Raw genomic sequence first — 24,505 nt, 5'->3', positions numbered from 1 at the left:
ATCTTCATATTTCTCTCATCACCCTTCTCTCACGCGTTGCTTGCTGACTTTATTGCTGTTTCTGGAATAGTCAATTCATGATCTTGCCTCAGGGTCTTTGTATTTATTGCCCCTTCGGTTTAGTAAACACTTCCTCAAAATATCAGCATAGTCTTCCTTGAGGTCTCAGATAAAATGTTACCAATACAGAAGACTGCCCTGACCGTCCCAAGCAAATGAATACTGGGATTCCTTCTATCCTGTCATTTCATAACACTGAGTATGTCAGAAAGAAGCCTGCGCGTGGTATATGTTCTACAGGCCACCGCTGGTTAGGATCAAGGGAGAAAGGCTGACCCATTGCTAGACTAGAGGGGTCCATCAGTAGAAGTCAAGAGGAATTTACACACCCTTTGCTGTGTCAGAGAAGCCCATCCTCAAGAGTTAAGTGGACACCTGAACAATCTGAACACTCCTGACATAACCTTACAACCATCTCTCTGTTCCCACTGACCTCCATAGCCTCATCACTATTGTCTGCTTAGGAAAAATTAGAACTTAACTCATCATGTTCATTTTCTCATTTTATGTCAGTCACCAGAAGGAACTCAGAACTTCCAAGTCATTCCTGATCCCTAAGACTCTAATCCTCATCCTCTAATTTTCTCTGTCTCTGGATACTCTTTCACTGTCCTCTCTGGAACTCAACAACAAAGCCCTTTCATCTTTCACTTCTGTATATTTCCCCCTTATCATCACCCCAAATGAAGCCTGATGACACTGACTTTTAAAAGGTGGATATTTTGGCTGGGTGTGGTGGCTCACGCCTGTAATCCCGCACTTTGGAAGGCTGAGGCAGGTGGATCACCTGAGATCAGGAGTTCAAGACCAGCATGGCCAACATGGTGAAACCCCGTCTATACTGAAAATACAAAAGTTAGCCGGGTGTGGGAGCAGGTGCCTGTAATCCCAACTACTTGGGAGACTGAGGCAGGAGAATTTCTTGAACCTGGAAGGCGGAGGTTGCAGTGAGCTGAGATGACGCCATTGCACTCCAGCCTGGGCGACAAGGGTGAAACTCCAACTAAAAAAAAAAAAAAAAAAAAAAAAAAAGTGATATTTTTCTCACACTCCACTTAAGTTACTGAGATTGGGATTGGTATAACGTTCTTTGCTCCTCAGTGCCACTTCCTGATCAGTACCATTTCTCTTCCCTGAAATCTCCTAGCTATGTTCTCCAGACATCAGTAGATATTCTCTGCTACTCTGCTACTACCCCTTAGAAAAATCTTCCACCAACCTCAGGCCCCTTCTCCTCTTCTGTTAAGATTTTAGCTGTAGCTTACTGTCAGTCTCTTGAACTCCATTCTTGTCATATATTATAGTAATTCTAATAACCACCCAGATGAGTCTTCAAAAATTCTAGTTCCTCAGTTGATTGACTCCTCTCCCACAAAGAACTTATTTTTCATCTAATCACTAGCTTCAAATAATTTCACCATCTCATGATGCATGTATCCAAGGGATGTTTGGTATGGTATTGACATTTGAGTTTTAAATGCTTGTATATACATTTGGGGTACCATTTTCTGATAACTTACCTATACATCTAGCATAAATTATTTGCTTAAATTAATTCACTAAATTTTATCTAATCCTATCACAGCGTAAGAGATCCAGTAAATGTCTGCTGAAAAATGCATATAGGATAATATATTCTATTTTTAAATATATGGTAATATAGAAATATTCTATATTTCTCAAAATAGTACAGTAAGAAAAAAACAAGGATTGGAAAGACACACTACTTTAGAACCTGTATCTTTTTTTTTTTTACTTTAATAAGATTAAAATGTTTAATAAGGTTAATAAGTTAGCTAATGAACCTCCATTGCATACTTTGTTTTCACCAAATTTTACTTTTTTGTCAAATATGTTAATTCTTTGGCCCAGCTTTGAATTGTCTTTATTTTCTTTTCTAAGTTGTTTACATTATTTATTCAACTATGAAATGTGTACAACTAATGTTACAAAGCATCTATTTTAGTATAGTGAAGTTTTCCAAAGCACTTTTTAAATTTCACGTTTGAAAAATCCAATTATTTAAAATTTCTATTTACTTTAAATATTCGGTATATTTCCTTTATCCAGAAAAAGAGGAAAAGCTTTTGTTAAAGTGAAATCCGGTTACTTACTAACAGTGCCATGAAATTACTGCTTAGCTGGGTTGTCAGTGTGAGCCTTTCATCATCAGCGGTGACAAATGTTAATGACATCATAGTATTATGGGCAAATCAATAGAACATGTTAGTGTTTCACCTAATTCTCAAATAAATCAGTTATTCTTTAGTAGAGCCAGAGCCTAAATAATGAATTATTTCAAAGTACATCAAATCCGATTAGTGATTACAAATTGTCATTTGTTTGGATGAGCCAGAGTAAAATGTTTGCAAAATTCAGTACCTGCTTTCCATAATTCCTTTACCTTCATACATTACATTATCCCACACAAGACAGAGGGGTTGTTTGAAGAAATTTAAACTGACTTTTAATTAAGTGGAGCATATATTAATTGATTGGTAATTGTTTGATTTATATTAAATTTTAAGAATAAACTTATTTTTATAGGGTATTTAAAGTGTCCAGGTACTTACAATAACAAGTTGGACTAAACACATGTACCTCAGGAATTAAGAATTTTTCCTAAAAGAAAGTAAGATAATTAAACTTATACACATTTGCATGTTAATAAGTTTTAGTGAAAATTTAGAGATACTTCTGTGCTTCTGTGGCATATAATTTATAAGATAATTTTTAAAAATTAAGAACACTTTCTTTTTTTGTTTATATAATCTGTAGAATTACTTGGGTAGATGAGAGGGCCCCAACATTTAAAATAAAAATCAGTTTGTAGGAATTGCCATTCAAAATGTTAAGAGGTGGATTACTACCACCATTTTGGTTAAAAAAAAAAAAAAAAAAAAAAAAAAACACCTCCATACTTGGGAATTTCACTGGGTTTGTGATGTTCCCCAGGAGCCACAGAGCAGAGATAGCTGGAATGTGAGCATATTTCTATCCACAAAAATCCTTTGGCTAACCTGCCCCTTCTACATTTCTTGGCCCACATATGGTTACTATCATCCAGAATCCACTCAAAGGCTGAGTGCCACACTGAGGGTGGAGAAGTCAGTTTATAATGTGTTACACCATCTTAATTTTGACCTCGCGTGTGAGATTGAAATATCACCTGTAAAGTAAAATACAGTCAGGAAATCCGAATGTGTACCTACCGTATTACTTATTTTAAGGTTTTTCAACCATGAGGTTTCTCATGATTCATTTCATTGTATAAAGTAGGAAGAAAATTTGGCAACATTAAGTTTACCATTCCACCGTAGTTACATATGTTGCTATTAGAAGGAATGGCTACAATGAACAAAGAAATGAAAACACATTCTTGAAGATCTATATTGTATGGGACTGTTAAGAGAAAATAACATTTAATTTAAATATGTTTCTTTTTTTCTTATGGAAGTTTGAGTAGAATGAAATTCATTTGTCAATTTTGTTTTGATTTTTATTACAGTAAATCTGAAGAATTCACAATTTTATTGGGTTCCTTTTGGTTTAACTGGATGATTATTCCCATTTAATGTGAACGAATACATTTGTCTCTAGGTTATCCACATTAGTACCAATAAAAGTAAAAATTTTATGAAAAAAATATGCAATGCTATATGGAAACATCATTTATAGACACAAAAACATTTATCACATAAGGCAAAAATTTACTGATTTAAGAAGTATGTTGAAATCGTTAGAGTTCACATCAAGTTGGTAAGGATGTTTGATGCTTTTATGGGAAATATACCTCATATCTTTAGAATTGGTAGAGCACTAAAAACTTCGAAAATGTCTTGTCGTGCCACTTCTCTAATACATACATATTCATTTATACATACATACACACACATATATGTAAATTTATATGTGCATATATACATATATGAATAAATACATATGTGTATATAGTCATTATTTGGCTAGAATAATTTTCAGACTTCCACAATACTAATTTTCTGGATGTTATTTTTCATGAGTGCATCATACACACACAGACTAAACACTTGCTTCCTTTTTCAGTAAATAATAAACCTCTGCTCCTTCACTTACAATTGATTCCAAGTTCACCAGTAAAGGAGGCAAGATTCATGAGATGGATTTCCTGAGTACTAATTAAAATCTGTTTCAAATGTATAAAGGCCAAAGTTATACATAGACCTGGTGTCGCTGTCATTGCCACCATTGTCTTGTAATGTTTATTTGGAATCAAGCCAGTTCTTAAAAATTAATTTATAAAAACATCAAGAGCTCATATGGGTGAGTCTTAAATGACTGAATGCAATTGACAATATACATATTGAATTGAAATAGATAGTGTACAGAAGTCAACCAATGAAAATTTATAAAATATTTAGCAAATCTAACTAAAATCTGATGAAATTTTGCTTCCGGATATTGCATCTAATAGAACTATTGCAGAACTTAATTTATGATTTTAAGTTTTGGGTAACACACATATAAACTAGCATACATAAATATCAATTGGTTGGAAAATATCTAGTCATCTCAAATTGGGGGCTATCAGATCTTCATTTTATCTATTCTTTTTGCTTTTTTTTTTTTTTTTTAATGGAAGTAACCTGAAAATTGTTAACATATCAAATGAGTTTTGAAATAACTTATATAAATAATGATTTAAAAACATAGACAATGTATTTTTCTTGTCTATCAGTAAATAACTTATTTGCTTAAGCGATGCCTACATAGCAGGATCCATGATAAATCTATTTCCTCTTCCAAATCTGAGAATAGTTCTGCCATGGTTGACTATTCCCTCAACATGACTCCACATATGTTTGATTCTAAACAAATTCTAGATTAAATATATACAAATGCCTTACTAGCAATCTCATAATAAAGATTTCAAGCATTTATTTTAAAAGTGGAAAGTAAATAAAATTCCACATTAGCTAAAAGTGAAATTGAAAATATGTAGATAACAAGGAAATAGATAAAAACCAGAATGCTAAGATCAACAGTAGTATATAATTTGCTATTTCAAGTTTAAATGCATTTATTTTTATATGATCATTGAATAAGTTTGATCTGGTTTGCATGTAAATGATCTCATATGAAATTGCACTACAGACTCAGATAGTACTGGAATTCCAAGCTGTATCAGTATTTGACTTTGAGAAAATTATTCTACCTTATTTCATTTTCTCATTGATATATTAGTGCTGGTAGTACTTAATTTTATTTGCTTAAACTTATCCAAATATATTGAAACATTTTATAAATTGAATTTTGAAATAGTTTTTTCTTTTCTGTGATTAGTTTTGAAACTATATTCATCTTATTTGTAAAAGCATTCTACTGTTTTTAATGGTTGTTTGAGTATGTCTTATTTTTCTTTTCAAGATTGTAAGCTTTTTGAAGTGAAAAATACTTTTCTTCTTTTTTTTGAAAAGCATTCTTTATTTGGCAAGTAATTATTTATTATAACACTTTTCAAAAATTGTATTATTGATTGATCCTCATAATCCGGTGAAGTACTTGGAGCAGATAGAAAATTACCCATATATTTTGGGTGAGGAAACAGGTTCAGAGAGTGTAAGTGACTTGGATAAGGCTAATGAAGCAGAGCCAGGATTAGAAACTAGAACATGACTTCTGATTCTGTGGCTTCTCCCAGTATACTTCAGAGCTTTCTGCTTCAATATATTATATAATTGAATGTTTACTTCACACATTTTTTCAGAAATACATCTATTTTGTAAATTAAAGCATTTCTGCCCATGTTTCTGGTTTTTAAACACCTTCCTCCATGAGGAGCTTCTTTTGAATGCTTTATGAACATCTATTTTTTTCTTCCTTATGTCTGCCTCCACATACCAGTTTAAAGGGACAGACAATATTACTTCAGTGAGTGAGTGAAAGAAAGAATAAGAACCTTTTGGTATAGAAATATTGCCAGTGATTTGAGTTAAAACAAAACCATTAAGAACATTTAAAATTCTCTAGGAAATGTTAGGATGGATGCTCCCAAACTTACAATGGGATTATGTTCTGATAAATCCACACATAGTTGAAAATATAGTAAGTTGAAAATGCATTTAATACAACTAACCTACCAAACATGGTAGCGTAGCCTAAACTACATTAAATATGCTCAGACACTTATATTAGCCTAAAGTCAGACAAAATTATCTAACACAAAGCTATTTTATAATACAATGTTGAATATCTCATGTAATTTATTGAGTGGTGTACTGAAAGTGACAAACGGAATGATTGTATGGGTATTCCAAGTACAGATTCTATTGAATGTGTATCACTTGTGCATCATTGTGAAGTTGAAAAATTTTTAAATTGAACCAGCACCAGGTCGGGGACCATCCGTATTTAACAAACTGATACCTTTTTTTTTTTTTTCTCAAATGAAGAATAGTCAATATGTTCACCTATTATTTTAGCTGTTACTAATTATTACTTAATTTTGATTTTCAAATAAGTTGTCTTACCTTATACCATATTTATATCTCAGTCTGTTTTCTGATCACTTACAAGATGTTTGGTGGAACTAGAATATGTTTTCCCTATTTAAAAATTCCTAGACTTTTTTTTTTTTTTTTAAAGAGATGGCTTGGGCATACTAAGAAAATTATGCTGCAAGTGAGTTCAAATTCAGTTTTAGTAACGAGCAACCTTGGTGACCCGGTCAAGTAGCAAGTTCTTACCTCATGGCCTTGACTCAAATGTTAGTGCCCACAGGGTCATAAAGAGTGCTTAGAGGCTTGGTTTGCCCCCGAGAAAATCTAGCATACATGCCTACCCTCCTCTGCTCCCAGTGAGGGTGGGGATTGGAATGGCTATGAGTAGGTGTGGAATGTCACCTACCTCTTTGAAAAACTTCATTGCATGTTTTCACAAGTCCAACTTCAAATTCAGATGGAGTAGTTTATTTATTTATTTTGCTGGCTAATTAGTTCTTCTTTCCTCAAACTGTTCTTTTATTTTTCTTTTTCTTTGATAATCTGTACTAAATGTTTTTAGGTCTACAGAATTTCTGAGCCAGAAGGAACTTAGAAAAATCATCTCAGTGTTTACATTAAGAAATTGGGACAAAGATGAATACAAATTACAGAAACCAAGAACCCCAAACCCCAAATCCAATTCTACATTTGTTGCCCTTATGTACTAAGATCTGGCTCTCAAGATATTCCTTTTACTAAACTTTCTTTTTCATTTATTTTGGGGATCCTTTGATAGTTTCCATTATTTCCATTATTTATTATCATTGTCATAAGTAGCAATTTTTGTTTTTGTGAACAAAATAAATTTGTGACCCCCTGTTCTACCAATAAAAGTCTGTCAATGAGTAAAATTAATGGAGCAAGAAAGATTGGGTAATTTTTTAAATACACATCTAATATAGCACTTCAGACAACCACTCTGTTTGGGGAAGGGGATTTTATGGCTGGCTAAATATTTGTTGATATATATATGAAAAGCAAAACACTCTGCATAAAACTCCTTGAGGTATGTAAAAATGTTTTGGTGGAGTCCTCTCTACATGTTTATTTTTCTTCATTAACTTAATTGAGGAATAATTTCAATGAAACAAGCTTCATCTATTTTAAAGGGCTCAAGTTTCTTGAGTTTTTATGAAGTGTATATCTTTTAAGCCATTATCACAAGCAAAATCTAGAATATTTTTATCACCCAGGAAAAATTCTTCCACTTTCCTTTTTTGATACTATGCATTAATTTGTATTTCATATAAATAAGTATATAAATATAAGTGTATACTTTTTCACTTAACAAATAATTTGTACATTTATCTATGACTTATGTGTATCAGTAGTTGATTTTTTTTTATTGCTGAATGGTAGTCCATTGAATGGATATACTATATGGATATACATTTGGTTATTCATTCACTTGATGGATATATAGTTGTGTCCATCTTTTGTCCTTTGTGAATTGCTTTCCTATGAGTATTTGTATACATGTCTTTGTATGAATATGTGTTTTCATTTAGTTTGGAAAAATACGTGGACTGGAAAATCAGGGTCATTTGATAGGTGTATGTTTAACTTTGAAGAAATGACAGTTTTCCAAAACGGTTGTACCGTTTGACATTTCCCTGAGCAGTGTGTGAGAGTTCCTGTCGCTCCTCATGAGGGCTCTGCAAATTATAATTCTTAAGCCAGATTCGGGTTTATTTGTAAATAGAAATATATGGGAATACAGACACGCTTGTTTATGAACGAGCTGCTTTCATATTACAAAGGCAAAATTAAGTAATTGTGAAAGAGATCTTATGGCCATCAAACCATCAGATATTTACTATTCAGCCCTTAAAACAAAAATTTTGCTGTCCCCTGCTCTACATCCTAGCAAAACTTCATGTTTTGAGTCTTAAATGTGTATGTGGCGGTATCTAAATAGGTATTTAATTTGCATATGTCTGATAACTGATGATATTGAGCATATTTAAATTTGTGTATTTACCATCTGCACATATCTTCTTTCTTTAAGTATCTATTCAAAACTTTTGCTCATCTTTTCGTTGACTTTCTGGACTTATTATTATTGAATTACAGGAGCATTTTATGCATTCTGAAGACAAATTCTTTGATATATGCATGTGTGTGTTTTGTGAATATTTTCTACCATTCTGTGATTTTCTTTTTCAGTTTATTTTGAAAAGCAAAAATGTTATTATTGATGAAGTACAATATGTTTTTCTTCTTATTTTTTTCACTTGTGCTATTGAGTACTATTTAGGATGCCTTTGCTTACCCCAAGGTTAAAAAATTTTCTCCAATGTTTTCTTCTAAGAGTTTTATACTTGTATTCAAAGTTTATAATCTATTTATGATCTATTTAACTCTGCTACCCTACAGGAAAAACATCTCCTGAAATTTTTATTGAAATTTTTTAATCCATGAAACAATCAATGTTCTCTGGATATCTTTTTACTATTAATTTCTAAATCTATGGTCAGAGAACATACTCTGATAGAAATAATTTAAATCTATTCAGAGTTGTTTTAAGGCCCAGAATGTGTAGATCTAAGTGGCTGGTCCACTCGCATTACTTTTCAGTTAATGACTATATCCTCTAAAAATGTCAGTTAGGTCAAGATGCTTCAAAGCATTATTTAGATGCACCAAGATTTCATCAATATTTTTGGTTCTTTTTAAAAATAAAATCTCTTATAATAACTATGCAATATTCTTTCTCTTCCTTCAATTCAGTCAAGTATTCGTTTGTACTTTGTAATTCTTTTAAAGACTTATAAATTGACTATTTTGTTATCATCCAATATTTATTTTTATATTTGATAATGTTTTTGCTTTTTGTCTATTTTAGCTGACATTCATATAGTCATTCCAGCATTCTCATGCTTATTATTTGTGTCTTCATTTTAAGCCATATGTGTAGTACTGCTGTTGAATATTTAAAATATTCTGATTTCTGTTTCTATGTAACGTGTAGCCCCTACCAAAATAAAAAGCTTTTAGGATTTTATTTTTATCACTGATATTTTCAAGTGTAATTATGTTATACCTTTTGGATTTGTTTTATTTTGTTTTCATTATACTAAGGATTAAGTACACGCTTTCCACCTGAAAACTCATTCCCTTCAGTTATGGGAGATTTTCTGTGTATTTATAGCAAGATTTGTATATGTGTATGAAACGTATATATATGAAATATATGCATATATGTTCTTCCCTCTAGTCTGTTAGTCCTAAAAATATGTATTTGACTTCTTTAACTGATCCACTAATTCTGTTTTATTTTTATTTTTTTCATTTTATTTTCTCCTTTATGAAAAGCTTTCTTGACTTTATCTTCCAACACTTCTACTGAAGTTCTTATTTCAGTTATCATAGTTTTAATTCCTAAGTTTCTTTTTCTTTCTTTTCTTTTCTTTTTTTTTTTTTTTTTTTTGTGACTGAGTCTCATTCTTGTTGCCCAGGCTAGAGTGCAATGGTGTGATCTCGGCTCACTGCAACCTCCACCTCCCTGGTTCAAGCAATTCTCCTGCCTCAGCCTCCCAAGTAGCTGGGATTACAGGCATCCACCACCATGCCTGGCTAATTTTTTTGTATTTTTAGTAGAGACGAGGTTTCATCATGTTGGCCAGGCTGGTCTTGAACTCCTGACCTCAGATGATCCACCCGCCTCGGCCTCCCAAAGTGCTGGGATTACAGATGTGAACCACTGCACCCAGCCGTAAGTTTTTAATAGTTTTATTCATTTGTTTGCTTGTTTGTTTTTAATAGATTAAATGCATTTTCTTACTGCTAGAGAATATCATGGTTTTGACTTGACATGGTCTTCACGTTCCTCATTATTTCCTCCAAGTTCTCTTTATATTAGAGATTTTGGAGGGTTTTGTTCATTATTTATATTATCAGCTTTCCTCATGGTCAAGTAATGCTAAGCTGTCCATTGGTATTTATAAGTGAGAAATAAAGCCATTTTTGAAAGTACTGTGCTGGGTGGGAGTTAGCCTGGGTATGAAAGAGGTTAGAGGGTGTTTTGTAGATTATCAGACTGCTGTTTATATTGACCAATAAGTGTATCCGTCTTTTTACTCAAGACTACCAAATGATTCGTCAGGGCTCTCTAGAGGGACAGAACTAGTCATATACATATATATACACATATATATATGTGTGTGTGTGTATATATATATATTTATATGTACTATTTTAGATACATATGAAAGGGAGTTTATTAAAAGGAATTGAGTTACAGGATCACAAGGTAAAGCCCCACAATAGGCTGCCTGCAAGTTCTGCAAGCTAAGGAACAAGGAAGCCAGGGGTGGATCAGTTCGAGTTCCGAGACCTCAAAAGTAGGGAAGCCGACAGTGCAACCTTCAGTCTGTGGCTGAAGGCCCAAGAGCCCCTGGAAAACCACTGATGTAAGTCCAAGAGTCCAAAAGCTGAAGAAATTGCAGTCTGATGTTCAAGGGCAGGAAGCATCTAGCCCACTAGAAAGATGAAGGCCGCAAGACACACCAAGTCTGCTCTTCCATCGTCTCCTGCCTGCTTTATTCTAGCTTTGCTGGTAGCTTATTGGATGGTGCCCACCCAGGTTGAGGGTGAGTCTGCTTCTCCCAGTCCACTGACCGAAATGTTAATCTCCTTTGTCAGCACCCTCAAAGACACACCCGGGAATAATACTTTGCATTCTTTAAGCCAACCAAGTTAACATTCAATATTAACCATCACAGATAATATGTAGAAAGTTCTTCAGTGCTTTCTAGTTTCTTCAATAGTTGGCAAAGGAGAAGTATCTGCTGATTACTGATATTTTTGGAACAAGGTGTAGGCAACTATTGCCTCCTCATCTCTTCTTCTGGTAGAGTATGCCATAAGTGCTGATCATCTCCCAGTTTCCTTAGAGTGAATGGGCTTGCTTATCCTGAGAGGTCTCTACCTCCCATTTGCTAAGTTAATAAATTTTATGTGAATTCATTATTCCCCCAGTTCCTTGAAATCTTATGTTGAGGTGGTCACTTTATCTTTCCCCCTTGTCTTAATGGATGAATATATTTGTTCGTTTGTTTTAATTCTCTGCTGTGCTTTTCCTGGGGTTAAGAAAAGGAGGGAGGTTGACTTTTGTGCTTAATCTGTCTGGTTTAATTAGAATTCATATTATGCTCTTAATAAATAATTACATAATTTTACAGAGGTTTATTTAACTCAAATGTTATTATGAATGATGGCAATATGTTTCCATAGGTTTGATAGGCAGAAGAAATAATTTCCTGAGGTTCTCAAAAATAAATATCTATAATGCCAGTAATTAATCGGTTCTCCCTCCTTTGTGGCCATATTTTTAGGATCTTTTTATAATTTATTGGCATCTTTACCATAGGAAGAGACAAAGATTCACATCTGTCCATTTTAATACATGCTAAGAAGTTTTAGTAAGAGGTTTAATACAGGAGAGATTGGGAATTATTGGCTAAAATGATGCTTTGGGATTATCTGCAGATTTCATTACTCATGTTATTTCTGTCCTCCTATTACCATAGGTAATTGACTAGAGCTGAAGTGGGAGTATAGACTGAAATACAGTTGCAGCTCATCTGGGTTTCATTAAAACTAAATCCCTGTTGAGCTACAACTGGACTTTGCAACAATTTATGTCTAGGAGTGCTACCCACAGTCATTGGGAATTTGCCTGAGGTATGAGACAGTTGCTCTGAAAACTGTCCCACTCCCTCTTCCTTAGTGGAAATGTAACCAACAGTTAGCCAGAACTTATAACAAAGGTGAAGAAGTTATTATAGAGCAGCAGGGCATTAACAAAAGTGAGATTTGTAGATCATTGCACATAGATCTATGTAGATTAGGTATTTTGATTGGTATTCTGGAACAATTTATTTTCATCTATACTACAAAAGTTGAAAAGTAGACCCTCAAAGTTTTAGGGAATTTTGTCTTATTTTATTCTAAATATGTCTTTGCAAGTGCCCTTGAGCTTTCTTTGTTAAGGACAATTCTGTTTGGTTTCTACAATTGTGAAGTCAAAAAAAATAAGATCAAATTATGGAATTATTTTTCAATCAGAACAGAGAAGTTCAGATAAAATTACTTAACCATGTATATTTTAAGTAGTGCTTTATCAAGTGTGATTAAAAATCTCCACTGGGCTCGGTGGCTCACACCTGTAATCCCAGTACTTTGGGGGGACGAGGCTGGCAGATCACCTGAGGTCAGGAGTTTGAGACCAGCCTGATCAACATAGTGAAACTCCATCTCTACTGAAAATGCAAAATTAGCTGGGTGTGGTGGCGCATGCCTGTAATCCCAGCTACTTGGCAGGCTGAGGCTGGAGAATAGCTTGAACCTGGTAGGCAGAGGTTGCAGTGAGCTGAGATCGCGCCATTGTACTCCAGTCTGGGCAACAAGATCGAAACTCCATCCCCAAAATAAAAATAAAAATAAATCTCAGAAAAGAACACCAAACTGTTTTAAAAAAGCTATCTTCCTGAATACTATGTCAAAATTCACATAATTTGAAGTGGTTTTCAACCTTTAAATATGTTATCATTTCATCGATATATGACATTTTGATTGGAATTTTGCCATTAAAAACATTTTTTTATAAAACAATAATGGCATTTAAAAAGATTGTTCCAGGGCCGGGCGCGGTGGCTCAAGCCTGTAATCCCAGCACTTTGGGAGGCCGAGACGGGTGGATCACGAGGTCAAGAGATCGAGACCATCCTGGCTAACACGGTGAAACCCCTTCTCTACTAAAAAATACAAAAAAAACTAGCCGGGCGAGGTGGCGGGCGCCTGTAGTCCCAGCTACTCGGGAGGCTGAGGCAGGAGAATGGCGTGAACCCGGGAGGCGGAGCTTGCAGTGAGCTGAGATCCGGCCACTGCACTCCAGCCCAGGCGACAGAGCGAGACTCCGTCTCAAAAAAAAAAAAAAAAAAAGATTGTTCCCCTAACATCTTGTAGAATTTGCTACTCACAATATGAAATTTCCCTTGGATATTGATTTAAAAGCTATCACAAAGAGTATGGAGATACAAAGATGAGTAAAATAAAAGCATATGCAATCATAAAAATGTTTCGGGACATCTAGATTCTAGTTGTTTATACCATTAGAAAAAAATCAATTGCAGTTTTATAATAAATTTAAATAACATCCCAAATTTCTTTTTTATGTGGTAAAGAAGCCCCTCTAAAGCAACACTACTCTAACTTGCTACATAGGCTTGCCACTCTGCTATCGATTCATCCAAGAAAGCAATGAGACCTGATGGAATGAGGAATTTAAATTTTTATTACTGGATAATATGTAAAACAAACATCCTTCCACCTCTTACCATGAATCTCATGTAATTTATAAACTAGTAGATGAGTATGTTGCTCAAATTTATGATTAAAAAGAGGGTACATACGTGAAGTGTCCATTTTGATAGAGTTACATCATATGATTGGTCTGTCAAAATGCCTAATTTCAATCTCATCCTCTAATCTAGCTAACTCTATACAAACCTTCATATCTTAGCTAAATAGCACCACCACCAAAAAAAAAAAAAAAAAAAAAAAACCTTCATATTTTACGGTAATCCCACCTACTAGGGTAGCTGAAGTGGGAGTATACTTGTTTCTTAAGACAGGTCTTCTGTATATTACATTTTCTTTTAAGTCGATAATTTTAAATCTCTTTCTATGTACCGTTTTATTTCTTGTAGTTGCTCAGTTAGTAACTTGATTAAATAAGCTTACAACTAAATATGATATATTTTGCTGAATTATTTTCATGGTTTCTTGCTGCTTCTAACACAATATGAGTAATGTATTATAAAAGTGGCTTTGAATTGTGGATGTATAGATGTAACTTGAGTTGTCAAATCCAGACATGGTAATATGTTATCAAAATATTTTACAATCATTACCCTCAATATATTGGTTTATTTATTTTCAGAATCATAATGAAAGTATTTTATTATAACTGAGAGTAAAGTGCAACCAAGAAGACGTACAAAATGTAGTGGAAAAAAATCATGTTTTAAACTTTGACTTCAATATTAGAGGGCATAGTTACAAATTTGTTAACTTATCAGTTGCTTTTTTTAAAACCGAAGACAGCAAAATTAAACTTGGAATCGATTTTATAGATTGTTCTGCATAATTTATTTAAGTATAAGGATGAAATGATTGAAAAAAAAGAAAGGCAAGATGATTTGTCCCAAATCACACAGTTGATAGAAAGCCTAGTTTTGGAAACCTAATTTTGAGACCTACAAAGACAGTTTCCTGACTGCAAACATGTGGATTTCATTTCAGATATTTTCCAAATTTAAAAATGTATTCTTTTGAAAAATTTTGCCCCAAGCAAAAGATAAATTGCAACATTCACATTTTGTGAGTGATGGAAATCTTTACCTCTACAGCCTGGTTGACTTAATGCAAGGATATCCAAAACAATAATGAATCTAATGTCACTCATTTAACAACAAAATGATACTGTCAGCATTTTGATTAATGTCTATTTTGAACCAAGAGACCATTGTCTTATAGAAATATTCTAGACCAATTGCTAGTCTAGACTACAAAGTTGGACGGAGGTGCCTTCTAAATCAAATCCTTTTATATCCCACAGGCTGAGATCATGCACATCTGAGATGTGTTAGTTGAAATTCCACACAGTCTTCAATTGCCAAGTTTGGATGGAATGAACATAATACTAAAAGTAAGGAAACTAAGGAAAATTAACATAAAAACTTTTTACTATATAAATGTTCTACAGAGAGCAGCAGGAAAGAAGGGCCCCCAGCATTCTCGGCTCACATATTTAAACTTGAAGCTGACCTATTGTTACTTCCAGGGAGGAATTGGGAAGGTTAGGAAAAAGATTTCAAGATTGAGCAACCAATTACAATTAACTCAGAAGTATTTTCTGAACAACTTTCTGTGGGGGGACACGTATGTCTGAGATGTGATTCCTTCACTCGCAGCTTGATCAAAGTATCTGACAGTTTGATTGAAGATGTATTCTCACCATTTTACCAGTTCAACCTTTATTTTCTGAATATTTAGAGTATTACAAGTATTATTACAAATTATTGGAGTAAGAGAGGAGTAAAAGTAAATTTCCTACAATCAAAAAAAAAAATGCCATCATGAGAGCAATATAGTAAACCTTTCAGTGAAATATGTTAAGTGCTAAAATGGCAGAGTGCCCACTTCTCAGTCTTCATTTAGCCTTCATATAACTCCCATGAGAAGAATATAGGAATTTAATTTATTTTATTATGGTGATAAATATGGACAAATAACCTAATATAAAACTGGGCAAATCATATAAATAAGGGATTATTGCAAGCCAGGCTAAAATATGAAGCAAACATATGAAAGGTTCTAAAGCTTACTAGTAGGAAACGGCCAACTACAGCAGCGATGAGATACTGTTTTCCTTCCTTCAGGTCAGTGAAAATTAAAAGTGGGGATGCCAGTCAGTGTTTCCTAGGGTGCCAGGAAGTAGGCACACTCATGGCTTGTAAAAATCCAAAATTACTATTAATTCATGCAAAGGAATATCTACTAAAATAAACACATATAATCTTAATAAAATAGTAACTAACTAGCAAGACAAATAAACAAGGAGAAAAGTTAAAAAAAAAAAAACCCTCCAAAAATATCCAAAATGTTCATCACTGGGGAAAAGTTAAATATTATGGTTTTGATCCATATTATTGAATATTTTACCTTGATTAAAAGTGTTGGTCAGATTCATACATTTGACTGGAGGCTTTCTTTTGACATGTTTTGTGAAAAAGTCATTTTTCCCAGTGTTTTTATTGTGACACTATAATACTGTTTTTTAAACAAATAACATAAAACTCATTGTGTATGATATATAGGTATACATCTTTTCATCTGTGCGAGGAAGGATATGGAAAAGGCTGTTATTAACCTTAGAAACCTGTAGCATAAGAAATGCAGTTCATATATGGATTGTTGTTCATTTTTCCCCTTACACAGATTCTTATATTTTGACTAATTTAGGTAAACCTATTATGATTTTGCTTGAAAATATTAATTGTAACAAAAACATAAATGTTGTAAAGTAATGACAGGAATGAACTTGAAGTATTTTTTATTACTAATGTTTGTAAGTTATGGAACTGTGACTTCTCCCCATCCACTTGTATAGATAATTAAGAATTTAATGTTGTTTTTAAAATTAAGATTTTTAACAAAATATGTAATTGTTATATTTTTTGCATCTGAAAATTAATTTGATACCTTTTCTCATGCCTATCAGTAAGTGGGTTGGAGTAGATAATATTGTCCTGCTTTACAAATGACTTGCCCTAGACTACATGCCAAATAAAAAAAAAAAATTATTGATTCATGTTCAGAAAGAAACTCTGACATAGTTACATAAATCAAAAGGCAAATATAAGAAAGCAATTCTAACTCCTTTGAGAAGCTATTCTTTCAAAAAAAACAAAGAGTTGCTAACTGACTCTGAATAGGAATTATGTCAGTCTATGGCATAGGGTATGGATAAAACAGCTAGGCTGATGCTTCGCAGCAATGGTTGGTCCAGATCTTTGAATTTTAATTAAGTTCAAGTTAGAAACATTTTTAAAAATGTGTTTTAAGTATAGACATAGAAATAATGATTTTTCTTCCTTATCTGTCACACTGCAAAGACTTAAGTTTTTATAACTAGTGCTTTGTCCAGTGAATTTGTAAATAGAAATTCTACAATTTTGCTAGAACTGTTTTTAAATTTCTACGTCTATAAAATGTAATGCAATAAACACGTAAATGAATTTCTTATACATGTATTAATGTATTTACCATTTAGGCCTCATCTACATGGTCAACATGAAAATCTTTCAGAGAATAGGGCAATATATTTTTCACAACATAAATAACCTATAAAATATATTAAAATATTGGTTTAAAATATGTCCTAAGGCTATGAAATGTAAAATAAAATATAATTTATAATAGAAAGAAATGCAAGTCAGCATTACTTTATTACATTCTTTCTGTACACATTCTTGAAACTATCAAGTTTTGTGGACCATAACATCACTAATGTTACCTTCTGTGGTAAAGTTTGTTGGGGAGAGTTTAGGAATAGGTTTTGGCCAACCCTAATTTGTGCGTTTTCTACCTCCTACAGATTTTTACATAGTATTGACTTCAATTACGAAGGTATTGAGCGTTAGTTCTATTTTCAGAATAAGGCTCCTCTCTTACATGTTTTGAATTTTATCTACTCAGGTGATTAAAGTAGACCCAGGGTTTACACCAAGAAATGGTTGCATAATGTGTTAATAGGTTTTTTTTTAATCAAGTATTCAATATCACTTAATTCTGAATAAATTATTTTTAATAAATACATAAAATTAGTAATAATGCTTAGCAGAAATTTTTAAACTAAATCTTAATAAAGCCATGTATCATAGTAAGTAGATATTCTACCTTCTCATTTTCCTTACAAATAAGCACTGACAATTAGGCAGCATTTAACATTTATCATGCTTATCTTCACAGCTGCAGTGGCATTGAAGGTGATTAAGAATGGCAAGAAGAGTTTTCTTTTGTAAAGATTTGAACATAGAGGGAAATAATGATTTATTCTCCCTTGCTTGTTGAGTGGTTAGAGGTAGATAAGCGGATTTGTAGTGAGGTCATCAGTCACAATTGGTTGGTAATTTGAAAATGGATTAGCTTAGAAGTAGCAATTTCTGCTCCACGGGTTTCAGTGAAAAAGTCTGCCTAATTCTGTAAGAGACCTCATAAACTGGCAGAGATCAATGCCTACCTAATGTGCCATTATGCACTGGGCACACTTCAATGATTACAGCACAGCTGTGGCTGGGTTTTGCTTGATATTTCTTTAGCACTTGCACCACAGGTGCTCCACATGACTATTTTGCCCAAAGGAATAAACTCTTCAGGGAATTAAAATGGAGGAGCGGTTTTGCTTTCTAAGAAGCTTTTCACTTTGAACTGAGGAATGGCCAGTGTCAGATGTCAATAATGTTAGCCTAGTAATAAATAAAGACTAAACAACTTATGGGAAGAAAATCATCTTCTATTATATTTCTGCATGGCCTTTTCTTATTTTAAAAATTTTATGAGATCATACTACCTGATTTTGTAACTTGAAAGAGCATGGTAACACAAATTTCCAAATGGAAATGTTCAATGTTTTATGAAATAGATTTTCTTTTTTTCTTTTTAATGGAAGAGACAGCATTACATAATTTTTAAAGTTTTTCTGATAGGTCATGCAAATTAGATGGAAATGGAGAAGGAAAAGGAATTCAATAAAATAAATTTAAAATAAAAATTGAATGTTAGATACACCACTGATAATCCATAGTCTTATGATCCCAAGATTTCTGTACTGGCTGTGTGCAAATATTGTATGTTGCAATAATGGGTAAAATATATTAAGAACAGATAAATAATTTGAAATGCAAATCTATGTCATGCAAATAATAAATTCTGTTTTAAGCTTTACACAAAGAAATACTAAATAATGTTACCTAAAATCAGTTATTTATCTAAAAATTCATTATCTAAAATTTTTATCTTATAGTTCATTAAATATGATAAATAATGAGATGCTACAAACAACATTCCAAGGTAATATAACACACAGAAAGGAGTTTATTGAGAATAATTTATGATTGATTCCTTGGTACCAGCAGGAACAGTATGTGGTATACAGTCTAACTCTTTAAAGTCCAGGTTTTATGGAACATCGACATGGGTTTACAGTTAATCAGCAATCTTATCAGAAATGTTAGCTCTCATTTAGGTACCTGAGGTTTTCAAAGTAAAAGAAATACAATACAATGATTAGACAAATAATGCTTTAAGATTTTAGGGGCAAAGAAAAGGGTTTTCTGTTCCAAATTATTTCTCAATCTGCTCATGTAAAATCTTTTCAAGAGGGTACAGTCATCTAATCCACAGTTAAATGTTCATCTCTGAATGAAGTGGTCCAGTAAAGGTAACATATTCACTTGAAGTTTAGTACATGAAACAACAGTAGCAATAGGCCCATTTAATACATCCACAAAATTATGTTCGATTTCAAATGAATAGTTAATTTTTAAAAGGGGCTTACTTCAGAAGAGAACTGCTGTTCTGGCGAGAGGACTTACCATGCCATGGGAGTTGTGGGGGTTGCTGTAGGAATTTGGGAAAGGAGACAATTTGAAGGCTGTCACATGATGAAAGGAAGGTGAAGTTTCAACTGTGTGAATCCACTGGCTAGTACTCAGAATATTATGGCTCCTTAGACACAGTTAAGATAAATAGGAAAAAAAAAAAAATTTAAATGTGTAAAATCTAAAAATGGAAAGAGTATAACATGGAAAGCAATACAAAAGATAACCCTTTTTAAGGATATTTGAGATCAAAGAAGAGGTCCTCAGATTCTAGATGAGTCAAGGACACAGAGAGTTTTTTTGTTTGGTTGGTTTGGTTTGGTTTTTGGTTGTAAAAACAGCTTTATTGATGTATAATTTACATACCATAAAATTCACCAATATTAAGTATACAATGCCATGTACATTTACGAGGTGGTATAATTATCATCACAATCTAATAATGGAATTTTTTCATCTTCCCTAAAAGAAACCACTAGCTGTCACATCCCATTCTCTCCCACTTCTAACCCTAAGCAAGCACTAATCAAATTCTTGCCTGTATCGATTTTCCTGTCTTGACATTTTATATCAAAGAAACTATATAATTTATGTTCTTTTGTGACTTTTTGCTTAGCATGTTTTCAAAGTTCATTCAATTTTAGCATGTATCACTATTTCACTCCTCTTTATTGCCAAATAATATCCCATTGAATAGATATACCACAATTTATATTACCATTTATCAATCAATTGCCATTTAGATTTTTTCTACTTTTTGGTTATTGTGAGTAATACTATGAATATTCTTGTATAAGTTTTTACGTGGACATGTTTTCATTTGTTGTTGGTACATATCTACGAGTGGAAATGCTGGATCACATGGTAACACTAGGTATAGCTTTTTGAGGAGCTGCCACACTGTTTTCCACAGCATCTGCATCATTTTGCATTCTCACCAGCAACATGTGAGGGTTCCAAGTTCTCAATATCCTTGCTAACATTTGTCATTGTATTTTTTTTATTATTGCCATCCTAGTTGTTGTGAAGTAGTGTCTCATTGTGGTTTTAATTGCATTTATTTTATGTTTGTGTGTCTATCTGTATTATTTTTAATTTTTTATTGATAATAATTGTACATATTTATGGGGTATAGTATGGTGTTTTTATACTTGTGTATAATGTGCAGTGATCAAATGAAGATAATTGGCATATTCATCATCTCAAACAGTTATCATTTCTTGATTTTGGGAACAGTCAAAATCCTTTCTTCTAGCTATTTTGAAATATACAATAAATTATTGTTAACTGTGGTCACCGTGCTGTGCTATAGAACACAGGAACCTAATTGCTCCTGTCTAACTGTAGTTTTGTACCCATTAATGAACCACTCCCTATCCTGTCCTCCTGCCTACCCTTTCCAGTTTGGCAATCACTATTCTACTCTCTACTTCTATGAGATCACCTCTTTTAGCTCCCACATATGAGTGAAAATGTAGTATTTGTCATTCTGTGCCTGGCTTACTTCACTCAACATAATGTCCTCCAGGCTCATCCATGTTGCTGCAAATGAGAAGATTACTTTTTTTTTTTTTTTTTTTAACAGTCAAATAGTACCTCACTGGATGTATATATACGATATTTTCTTTATCCATTGATTTATGGAAGGACGCATAGGTTTTTCCATTTCTCGGCTATTGCAAATAGTGCTCTAATAAACATGGGAAAAGTCCGTAAGCTCTTTAGCGTACGGATTTCCTTTCTTTTGGATATATACCCACTAGTGGGACTGCTGGATTATAGTTTTTTTTGTGTGGAACCTCGTACTCTTTTCTAAAATGGCTGTATTAATTCACATTCCCACAAAACAATATGTAAGACAAGTTCAAAGAACACACAGACATGGTTGCTTTTTTTTTTTTTTTTTTTTTTATAAGACAGAGTCTTGCTGTGTTGCCCAGGCTGGGGTGCAGTGGTGCAATCTCAGCTCACTGCAAACTCCACCTCCCGGGTTCAAGCGATTCTCCTGACTCAGCCTCCTGAGTAGCTGGGACTAGAGGCATGCACCTCTAGGTCTGGCTAATTTCTGTGTTTTTAGTAGAGATGGGATTTCGCCATGTTGGCCAGGCTGGTCTTGAACTCCTGACCTCAAGTGATCCACCCGCCTTGGCCTCCCAAATGGTCTTTGAACTTCTATGACCTCATTGTGTTCATTTATAAAATGCATTGATTAGATTAAATATCTTATGTCCTGACTATTTTTAAATGACATAAATTACTTTATGGGTGCCACTTATTTGTGAAATAGGGTAGCATAAATTTAAATCATTTAAAAATTCAATATTTTTTAGAAAAATTGACTTTAAATTTGTTTAAAGATTAGCTGCGCATGATGGGCCACACCTGTAGCCCCAGCTACTGGGGAAGCTGAGATAGTAAGATCTTCTGAGCCCAGGAGTTCAAATCCAGCCTTGGCAATATAGTGAGACACTGCCTCCAAAAATATAAAATAAAAAAAAAAGATTGCATATATAAACATTTTAAGATGTTAAATTTTTAAGTAATAAAGATGGAAGTATCTAGTTCCTGAAGCATGGGAAAATTGGGCTTCACATTGTATTTACATGTGGTGCAGTGATGATTCTCAGAGAGATACTGGAATATAAAAGGAAAATTTCTCTTTTGTTACCATTTTTCTAAACCCAGCTTTGAAACTTGTTACTATTATTTTTGTATATTTTTATAAGTTGAAAAATTAACTAGTCAAATAGTCTTTCTCACTGTCCTATAAGAACTTTCTAATATAAACCACAGAGGTACATGCTGAGTTTTCAGATAACTATGACAAATCAGTGGCAAACGAACAACATTTGAGTGCTTGGCATGGCTGGTCTACACAAAGGTACACTGAACAGAATACTGGTGGTACTAATTTCATTTAATATACATTTTCCTCCAAGTAATACACATAATCATAAATCTGAAAAAGTAGTTTTATCCACTTTTCAAGGTAAAGGAATATATAGATAGGGAAAAAATTAAACAAATTGAAGAAAGTGATAGGGAAATTTAGTGAAGTGAAAAATTGCATTATTTGAGAAGATCATCTGTTAGATTGTTGACTGAGGTTTACAGTTTCTCACAATCCATTCTTCCAATTAGAAAGACTTCTGAAATACATGCTCTTTTGAAATTACTGAAAAACAGAAACACATTCAAAGCAAATGGAATATACAATTTTTTTTTTTTTTAATTTCCTTAAAAGTAAGGACAAAATTAACAAAACAAAAATGGGAGTGATGTCTTTTGGTAAGTTGAAGAATGTGTTAATTACCTTGATTGTGGTAATTATTTCATAATTACATTGTACACCTTAAATATATACATCTTTTGTTTGTCAATTATACCTCAATAAAGCTGGAAAAAATCATATTGAAACAACCAAAATGCTATGATTCTAGGCTTCAGATGATTTGGAATGAAAAATTAAGAGAACGTGACAAGTTTAGTTGCTAATAATAAACTAAGGTAATGCAAACTTTATTTTTTACTTTTGAGAGATAAAAATAGCCTGACTATAGTATGAAGCAGAACCTAGTATGGTCCTTGGTATGTAGCTGGAGTCAGTCATTCTTAAAAATTGAATTATTTAATTAATGTGAGTATGTACTGAGTCAAACACATGAAGGAATTCCTTGTTCTGTGTACGTGTTATAAAAGGTAAATATATTTTTTAAACATTACATATTATTCTATGCAACATATAAATTATTTCTTTTAAATATTAAATATAGATTATTGGTGATATAAATGACATCAAATATTTAGATCCTTGGAAATACATGATTAAGACTTTTTTAATGATGCAAATATAGTTTCTTGCAATTAAAAATTTGAAACAAAACCTTGCCAAGGTCCTAAAACAGTACAACATATTCCTGAAGAATAAGAGCTCTGAGTTAGGGTGTGGATGGAAAGAGGATTTTTTTGGTGGGGGAAGTGGACTACCTTTGAATTCTAGCTACCTTGTCTTCTATTTCTCTTAACTTTTACCCATATTCTGAGCCATGTATCTTTAAAGAGCCATCCTGAGGATGAATCAGAAAAAGTATTAACATAATTTTTATCAAAAAATTATTAGCTATCATTATCTAATAAAATATGAATTCTATAAAACTAAAGGTAATAAATCAGAGAGCTTTAAATACTGTTTTATTTCCTAGAGATTCATATTTATATTCATTATTTATCAAAGTCTACTATTTTAGATACAAAATTTTCAACAATTCTTGAAATAATTTTTAAAGGATGGCATCATACTTCACAATGAAATTCTATGCCCACTCCTTCCTTTATCTACATTACTCTCTATCTGTTCTACATTCCTTCACTGTCTGGCACTGAATTTGATGTGAACTCAATATGTGAATGAAAGAATTTAGTTTGAATGAATGAATGTCAAGTCAAAGTCATTACAGCTCCATTGAGGTGCCTCATATCTATTTAATTTTTCTTCCCTTAGATTAAAAAGTCCACTAATATGTACTTTTTAAAGTTGAGATAGAAAAAGAAGGTGACTTTTAAAATTTTTTAACAAAATTGAACCTGTCAAGACTTCAATGGAATTTTAATCCTTACAGTTTATACATTCAATTTGAGAGCCATGCTTTTGTTAACAAAGGAAATGTTTCTTTCTTCCTCTGTTTTTTTTTTTTTTTTTTTTTTTTTTTTTTTTTTGAGATGTGGTCTCATTCTGTTACACAGGCTGTACAGTGC

The sequence above is a fragment of the Papio anubis genome, chromosome 4, assembly GCF_008728515.1.
Source record: "Papio anubis isolate 15944 chromosome 4, Panubis1.0, whole genome shotgun sequence".
NCBI classification, from domain to species: Eukaryota; Metazoa; Chordata; class Mammalia; order Primates; family Cercopithecidae; genus Papio; species Papio anubis.
The sequence above is the reverse complement of the archived record's forward strand: the minus strand, read 5'-3'. Positions refer to the sequence as shown.